Here is a 9,335-nt window from a genome sequence, read left to right as displayed (position 1 = left end):
ACCTTTCACCCAAATTCTGAAGCAGCAACTTACCCCAAGAGTTTTACTTCAACTTTTCACAAAATAAAAATAATATTTCTCCTCACACAAATCAAGCATATAGCATTAGTTATGGCAGGTCATGTGAGTCAAGCTTGCATCAACTGACTCTCAGTTGATCCATATCTACATATAGAAATACAACGCCTATCACAGCATTCCTATATAACGTCTATCCAGTATTATTCAACAGCTTGTTTGCTTGCTCAGGAGCAAATTACTTCCATCCACAACTCCTTTCGCCAAAGTCAGAAAATTCACTTGGCTTGCTGATATTCCTCATTGAATCAGACTCCTTTTGTCTTGAAAATTGTTGTTCCACTTAAATATAATTAATAACATGAATGATATCTGCTTTGTGTTGTTTGTTTTACCCTAAGGGGGCTTATTGCTGCTCTCTCTGCTCATTCATGACAGGCTGCATGGATGGGCAGGGAGTTTTTGCCCAGAACAGAACCATACTGCTAATCCAAATTGTATTCTAAGTGTCAATCATTTTGATGATAGTAGTCCTGACAGAAATATAATTTATGTCCACAAATTCCTCATTAACAGACAAAAGAATGTTTAATAGCCAACATAAAACAAATTAGATCACATCAAAACTGTTTAAATGTAGTTCTCACAGTCACAAATACTGATGTTCAGTTTAAATGTCAACTCAGACTCACACCTGTCACTGTTGTTTTTGTATGTAATTTCCACATTTATTCTTATTCCACCATTACACTACAGTTAAAACTGTAGTAAAAGATAGGAAACAAACCATGTTTATTGGAAAAGGTTTAAAAAGTAACTAATCAGAAAGGCAATGGATGTGGAAAGACCTTGCTTGAACGGCATACATAATCCTGACTGATAAATGAGCAAGTATTGAGTAATACTAAAGTAAAACATGTATTTATTTATTTAATTATTTCTCTGAGCAAATTCCACATAGTTATTGTCAGTTCTGTTGAAATCATGCTAACATGCAAGGTGTGTAATATGTACACTGTCATCTGCATATGTCAGAATACTGGAAATCTAATTCTGACTCAAAATTGTTACATTAAAAATAATATACAGTAAGTTATTTTCTCAAATTTTATAACAGTAAGGCAAGGCAAGGCAAGTTTATTTATATAGCACATTTCATACACAATGGTAATTCAAAGTGCTTTACATAAAAGGAAGTAAAATAATCATAAAAAATAATCACAACAATAAAACAAGGAATTTATAAACTTTTAAAATGTAAAAAAAAAAATATTTAAAATGAATTTAAAACAGTTAAAAATAGGAAATTATTATATATAAAATACAGTGCAATCATTTCGGAGGTGCTCAATCAATAAATGCACAGCTAAACAGATGAGTTTTGAGTCTAGATTTAAATGTGGCTAATGTTTTAGCACATCTGATCTCTTCTGGAAGCTGATTCCAACTGCGGGTGGCATAATAACTAAAAGCACATTCCCCTTGTTTCGTGAACCCTTGGCATTTCTATCTGACTCGATCCTAATGATCTGAGTGGTCTGTTTGGTTTATATTCAGTGAGCATATCTGCTATGTATTTAGGTCCTAGGCCATTGAGTGATTTATAAACGAGTAAAAGTACTTTAAAATCAATCCTAAATATAACTGGAAGCCAGTGTAAGTACCTGAGGACTGGTGTGATATGTTCAGATTTTCTGGTTCTTCTCAGAATTCTGGCAGCAGCGTTCTGTATGAGCTGCAGCTGTCTAACAGTCTTCTTGGGAAGGCCGGTGAGGAGACCATTACAATAGTCCACCCTGCTGGTGATAAAGGCATGAACAAGTTTCTCCGAGTCTTGACTGGAAACAAAACATCTAATTCTTGCAATGTTTTTGAGATGATAGTATGCTGATTTAGTTACTGCTTTGACATGACTACTGAAACTAAGGTCTGTCTCCAGAATCACACCAAGATTCCTGACTTTATTTTTAGTTGTTAGACCCCTAGAGTCAAGGTATGCATTCACCTTGAGAACTTCATCTTTGTTTCCAAATGCAATGACTTCAGTTTTCTCCTTGTTTAACTGAAGAAAGTTGTGGCACATCCAACTGTTAATTTCATCAATGCATTGGCAGAGGGAGTCAATGGGGCTGTAGTCATTTGGTGATAAGGCTAGGTAAATCTGGTTATCATCAGTATAGCTGTGATAGGCCATTTGGTTCTTTCTCATTATTTGACTCAGTGGGAGCATATACAGGCTAAACAAGAGCGGTGCAAGAACTGAGCCTTGTGGGACTCCGCATGTCATGGACGTCCACTTAGACTTATGTTCTCCTATACTCACATAATAACCACCCCCTTATAAGTATGACTTGAACCATTTGAGTAACATCCCAGAAAGCCCGACCCAGTTTTCCAGTCTCTCTAGAAGCATGTTATGATCGACAGTGTCAAACGCAGCACTAAGATCTAGTAGTATCAGCACTGATATTTTGCCAGAATCAGAATTAAAGTGAATATCATTTATTATCTTAACGAGTGCTGTCTCTGTGCTGTGATGTGGTCGGAAACCAGATTGAAAATTGTCGAGGTATCCATTTGAGTTTAAGTAGTTGTTCAGCTGATTAAAAACTACCTTTTCAATAATCTTGCCTATAAAAGGAAGATTTGATATTGGTCTATAGTTGCTCAATATGGTGTTTCTCAAGATTGCTCTTTTTCAGAAGGGGCTTAACAACTGCATTTTTCAGGAATTTTGGAAAAGTCCCAGAAAGAAGTGAAGCGTTCACCACTTCTGAGATCTGCTTATAAACAGTTAAGCACGCTTTTGAAAAAAGATGTGGGAAGTGTGTCACGATAGCAGGTTGAATCACCTTATGATTTAATGTGCTGTACTATTTCTTCCAACATTTTGCTGTCAATTGCTTAAAAAACAGACATAGTAACTTCTTTTTGAAATTGCGGTCAAATCTGTCTGACCTCTGCAAAACTTGAGGATGTGCTAATCGCCTTCCTGATATTAGTGATCTTCTCAATTGCTGTCAGAGAGCATTTCACTGGGAATCTGACTTGGGGGGTTTGTCAGTCTCTCAACAGTAGCAAAAAGAGAGTGAGTGTTGTTTAAGTTACTGCTTATAAGGTTTGAGAAGAAGGTCTGTCTAGCTGTGGCTAGTTTCACATTGAAAGCATGAAGGCTGTCTTTATAGATGCTATAGTGAATTTAAAGTTTCGTCTTCCACCATATCTGCTCAGATTTTCTGCATTGTCTTTTCATACTCTGAACTGCTGTTGATTTTCTCCAAGGTGCTTTTTGTCTGCCAGTCTTCTTACTGACTTTTAAAGGAGCAATATAATTAATAACATTCCTAACTTTTGAGTTAAAGGAATCAAGGAGAAGATCAACAGAGTCTGCAGAAATGTTTGGTGTTAAAGATATAGCCTCCATAAATAGCAAACTAGTGTTTTTACCGTTAATGCATCTCTTTCTGACAGAGACAGATCTAGATTCAGTGGTAGCAGAGATCAATATATCAAAGAAAATACAGAAGTGATCAGATAGTGCTACGTCCTTAATAACAATGGATGAAATGTTTAGACCTCTACTGATGATTAAATCTAGAGTATGTCCACGATTGTGTGTGGGTTCATGCACATGCTAAATCAGTTCAAAAGTGTTTAAAACAGTTATAATTTATTTTGTAGTTTTGATTTCTGCATTACCCATGTGAATATTAAAATCCCCTGCAATAGAAAAACAGTCAAACTCTGAGGAAATCATTTAACAGAACATAACAGTTCTGTGAACTCTTCAACAAAGGCTGGAGAGTATTTTGGAGGCCTATAAATAATGATAAACAGAATGCGTGGAGCACCTTTCAACACAATCCCTAGATATTCAAAAGACAAGTACTGACCAAATGACACTTGCTTGCATTGATAGACATCTTTAAATAGAGCAGCTACACCTCCACCTCTCCTAACAGTCCTGCAAACACTCATGAAAGTAAAGTTAGGAGGGGCTGTTTCATTGAGGACCGTTGCACTGCAGCTGTCTTCTAGCCATGTTTCATTTAGAAACATAAAATCCAGGTTGTTTGTGGTTATTAAGTCATTGATCAGAAATGATTTATTTTTTAGTGAGCGAATGTTTAAAAATGCTAACTTGATGGCGCTACTTTGTGCCTTTACAGACATTTTAGTTTGATGCATAATAGGCAGCAGATTAGATGGGTCAGCTGTACAGCTTGAGAAGGCCTTAGACTTTCTATCACGTGATAAAACAGAAATAGAGAACAGTAAGACACAAAAATATTATATTACACAAATATGTCCAGTAAAAACCCAGTGTGTCCAGTATACTAATTGTTTAGAATGAGGAAGGAATATCAGTTGAAAATCACACAGTTTCATTGATGATTTATAACCAACCACAAACCCAGGATAGAGCGGCTGAGTGAATGTGGTCTGGACTGTGTGGATGAGGTTCATTGTGTCAGAGACGCTGTAGAAGCACAGAGTTCCTGCACTGTGATCCACATACACTCCTATTCTCCTGCAGCTGGAGGGAACAGGGAGTTTAGTCTGTCTGTTGTTGTGCCAGAATGAGAAACTAGAGAGAGAGCAGAACAAACTCCAGGACTGATCATTACATCCAAACACACACTCCTTACCAGATCCCTTCCTGCTGATGGTCTTATATGACACTGATATACCCACACCAACATTCCCACTCCACTCAAGCTCCCAGTAACAGAATCCACACACATTTTCTCTACAAAGAACCTGAAAACATATATCAAATCTGTCTGGATGATCAGGTTACAGCTGGGGTGTGTCAGTGTAAGTCACCACTCTCTTCTTCCCAGACAGACGGAGGAGTTTATGTGCAGTGTTTGAATCCAGAGTGAGATGATGGGAATCTGATGATACTGTATAATGGTTTTTAATTGTTTTGTTAGACATTGATTGTAGCTTAACACTTCCTTGTTTATATTCAGTGTATTTGATCTATTAAATAGTCATTACTTCTGGTTTAGATATGAGATTGAAAATATTGTAAGAATTTGTTTAACATATATTTTTAAGTATATTGTTTGGTATAATTTGGTTTACTCATTGGTGAGTCTGATATTTTTCACAAAATAATTAAGAATTAGAAATTAGAAAGTAAACGTTTTGTAATTGTGTTTGTTTTATTAGTGACTTACATTGTAGGAAGTCCTCACAGGTCCTAGAACCAATGTCAATGCGAGTGACTGTGGGAATCAACAGACATAAAGTAAAACAGAGGTAAACCTAAAAGACTATACCTAAAGACTGTTTTCAGAGAGCAGATTAATTTTTACCCAATATCTTTTTCATCTCCTCTGTGTAGAAATCCTGCAGTTTCTGTCTCAGCTGACAGACAGATTCTCTCACATCATCCAAAGAAAAGAGGACACTGACAGAGATGTTTTCTGTAGATTCAGGAGGAGCTGAGAGAGACTGAAGACTCTGCAGAAAGACAATACAAATGACTCAAAGACCTCATTATCTCACACTGTCCCCAATAACCTGCACTACAGTTGGGCTACCTGCAGGAAATGTATGTGATCGTCTGTGTGTGAAAGCTGCTCCAGCTCAGAGTTTCTCTTCTTCAGATCTTCAATCTCCTGCTCCAGTCGCTCCATTTGTCCTTCAGCTCGACTCACTGCAGTCTTTTCCTGATCTCTGATCCGCTGTGTCACCTCAGAGCGGCTTCTCTCAATGGAGCGGATGAGCTCAGTAAAGATCCTCTCACTGTCCTCCACTGCTGTCTGTGCAGAGCGCTGTTAGACACACATCACAATCAGCTCTTACTGCTTCCTCACAGCGGCTTCAGTGGGACTGAAAGAGGAGAGTCCAACTGAGTCTCAAACTTCTCTTCTTCTCCAAACTCACCTTATGAGACTCCACAGCCTCTCTCAGTTGCTCAAGATCTTTCTGTCTCTGCTGGCGTTTTCTCAGTGTCTCCTTTAAAAGCCTCTGTAGGACAAACAGATAACAGCAAACATGATAAATGTTATATAAAATAATATAATTTATCATAAGCAAGTTCTGAGATCCATGTGAATTTCGATTGCATATAGATTTAAGATACACAAGAAACAATGACCATTTGTGATATGACAAAGTTGAGCAAAGATCAACTTATATTCAAATGCACAGAGACACAATGTTGCAATTACCAATGTGTGTGGAGCTGAAATGATCCATTCACATTGTGATGTGGTTATATAATGCCAAGGAGGAACACTTGTGTAATTTCAGTTCATACCTCTTTCTCTTGACCTCTCTGCTGCAGTTGATACAGTCGTATGGCTTTTATGTTCATCCATTGCACACAACATGCAAATGTATTGCTGGTCAGTATGACAGAAAACCTCCAGAAGCTTATCATGTTGATGGCAGATCATCTGCTGCAGTCGTCCAGTGGCATTAGTCACTTTGTGTCGCTTTCCTGAACGAAACTCCTCATGACACTCAAAGTGAGTTTGACAGTAAGACTCCAGACACACCAGACAGGACTTGACAGCTTTGTGTTTTCTTCCAGTACAGATGTCACACTCCACGTCTCCAGATCCAGCAGGAACAGCAGCTTTTAGTTTGGTCTTCTTCAGTTTCTCCACCACTTTTTCTGACTTGTTATAATGTTTTCTGAATTGTTGTGGTGCTTTCTGAATTGTTATTTTGTTTTTTAGACTTGCATTTGCATTTGTAATTTGTTATTTTGTTTTCAGAATTGTGATTTGCTTTGCACTTCTCGGCCACCTTAAGAGACACATACAACAGCTAAAGTTCTTGGTTCCCTCAGTGAGTTTCAGGTTTTATGAGTTTCCTGGTTTCCTGGTTTGTGAAAAGTGTGCCATACAGGTGTGTCTGTTAATCTATAAACTCATATGCTAAAGTTCACTAGGTCTCAAACTTAAACTTAGAATTAGTAAGAATCCAAAGCTGACATAAAATAGGGTAACAAAAAAAATGAAGTGATACTGCAACTGTTTACCATATTGTACTGCAGTACTGAAAACTATGAGCAGAATTGCTGTTCCTGTATTCCCACAGACACCCCACACTTGGCAGGATGGTCCCAAGTATGCACATCTATGCAGGCACACAGAGACACATCCGTTTGACAATATGTGCTGTTTTGTTGAGACCATTTACATTTTAGATAACTAATCTGGAACAGTAAAGACTGGAGTCTAAATTAGTTTTTCTATGAATTCTTCAATCAATCCCCATAAAATATATCCGATTTTATTTCCATTGATACAATTTGGATATTTTGAATTTTCTGAAAGTCTCTAAAAATAGCTTTATTTATTTAACTTTTTACAAATATATTAATTATTATGTGCACTGCCTCTGAGACTCAACGATGAAACACAGGACACTGTACAGGATGGGCCCCTAAACAAGGACAAAAACCGGTAATGCCTTTTCCTGGGTGTTTACTGGAACAGTAAAATGGGACAGTGTTACAATAATTATCTCTGTTCTTGTTTTACAATCTCTCTTCAGAATGCTTCCCGTAGACTGAGGAGTGCAACACCCGGGGAATATACCATTTATCCAAGAGAGGGGTGTACCAATTTGGCAACACATAAGAACATAAAACATTCTTCTAAAACACAAGCAGCATAGAGCCGTAGTGCAATTTTAATGTTTAATAAGCACCAAGATTAAATGTTGTAAAACAAAATTTCCACACTGCATACATTTAAAGGGGTCAAATTATGCTTTTTTTAAAGATAATTATTTTGTGTATTTGGTGTAACAGAATATGTTGACATGCTTTAATGTTCAAAAAACACATTATTTTTCAAATACTGTATATTATTGTAGGTCTTCTATGCCCCGCCTCTCTCAAACACTTCTAGATTCAAATCTGATTGGCCAGCTGGCCCAGTGCATTGTGATTGGCCGAACACTGCAAGCACTCGTCGGAAACGTAACTGCCCTTACCATAATCGCGAGCTCGGTCGTCCATAAAATGCATTGCTGTTCTGTTGTAAGTAATCTTAAAGATTCCTAAATGCATCTACTTTCGGAAGGCCAAATAAAGTGCTTTTGCTTTCGCCTAGAAACACACAGCGTCTCCCTGACAAGCTGCTTCAACACTAACTGTGGTTACTGAAACCACGCCTTCTTTCTTTGCATGCACATTTGGGCGGCATTATGCAAATATTTCCACATAGTGAGGTAGATATGTGGGGGCGTGTTAGAACGAGCTGTTTTAGGGGGGCGTGGCAGAGTCTTAAATTTGATAAAGAATATCTCTTTGGTTTTGAGAGTTTAGTCTTTGCAACTTCAGGATCTTATCTATGCACAATCAGCTTGTAACACTCCAAAGAGAAAGGAAAACTTGAAATCGCATCATATGACCCCTTTAATATATACTTCAACCCCTCCTCCTTAATGAAATATGGATCATCCCTTGCTCAGTCTCTCTGCACCTAATTGTCCACACAAACACGGTTATTTTTTAAAACCACAGTTTTTCTATGCGGTTTGGCCGTTTGTCCACACGCAAATGTAGCACCAAGTCACTGAAACCGAACATTTTTGAAAACTCCTGCCATGGTGAAGAATTAAAAAAAACTCCGGTTGCAGTGTTATCGTGTAGACAGCAAAACCGGAGTTTTTGGCTTGTGACGTTGGAGCCGCCTACTGGAAACTTTTTCAGGCTTCTGATTGGCCAACATGGCTTTAAGGTTGCGATTATATAGTAGAGTGATGAGCACGAGACATATGTGTGTTAAGAACTGTTATTAAATTAGTTATGTGACACGTTCAACTGCTGTGGCCTGGCTTTGTATTGCTACCTGAAACACAACAGTATACAATGCAAATAGCATTATCAGGTAGAAATGCAAGTAGTTGTAGATGTGCAGTAGATCAGGTTTTTTTAAGTACACATTAGTGTCTGCGGTCAGAGTGGGATGTAGTGTTCAGTGCCTGAGTTTAGAGTTCAGCAGGCTAACAACTGAGGGAAAGAAACTGTTCCTCAGTCTGCTGGTGTGACAGTGAAGACTATACTATAGTGTACTATAACATCTCCCAGATGGGAGAGGAATATAGAGTCTCCACACGCAAATGTAGCACCAAGTCACTGAAACCGAACATTTTTGAAAACTCCTGCCATGGTGAAGAATTAAAAAAAACTCCGGTTGCAGTGTTATCGTGTAGACAGCAAAACCGGAGTTTTTGGCTTGTGACGTTGGAGCCGCCTACTGGAAACTTTTTCAGGCTTCTGATTGGCCAACATGGCTTTAAGGTTGCGATTATATAGTAGAGTGATGAGCACGAGACATATG

The 9,335-nt window shown here is 38.0% G+C and overlaps 1 pseudogene; it reads right to left on the bottom strand.

Moving 5' to 3' along the window:
* Positions 1-3,755: 3,755 nt before the first annotated feature.
* Positions 3,756-7,119, bottom strand: LOC107573542 (tripartite motif-containing protein 16-like; annotated as a pseudogene).
* Between the last annotated feature and the right edge of the window lie 2,216 nt (positions 7,120-9,335).

Source organism: Sinocyclocheilus grahami, unplaced genomic scaffold (genome assembly GCF_001515645.1).
Source record: "Sinocyclocheilus grahami isolate Dianchi unplaced genomic scaffold, SAMN03320097.WGS_v1.1 scaffold1973.1, whole genome shotgun sequence".
In the NCBI taxonomy this organism is placed as follows: domain Eukaryota; kingdom Metazoa; phylum Chordata; class Actinopteri; order Cypriniformes; family Cyprinidae; genus Sinocyclocheilus; species Sinocyclocheilus grahami.
Note: the sequence above shows the minus strand (reverse complement) of the source record. Positions and strands in the feature narration are given on the sequence as shown.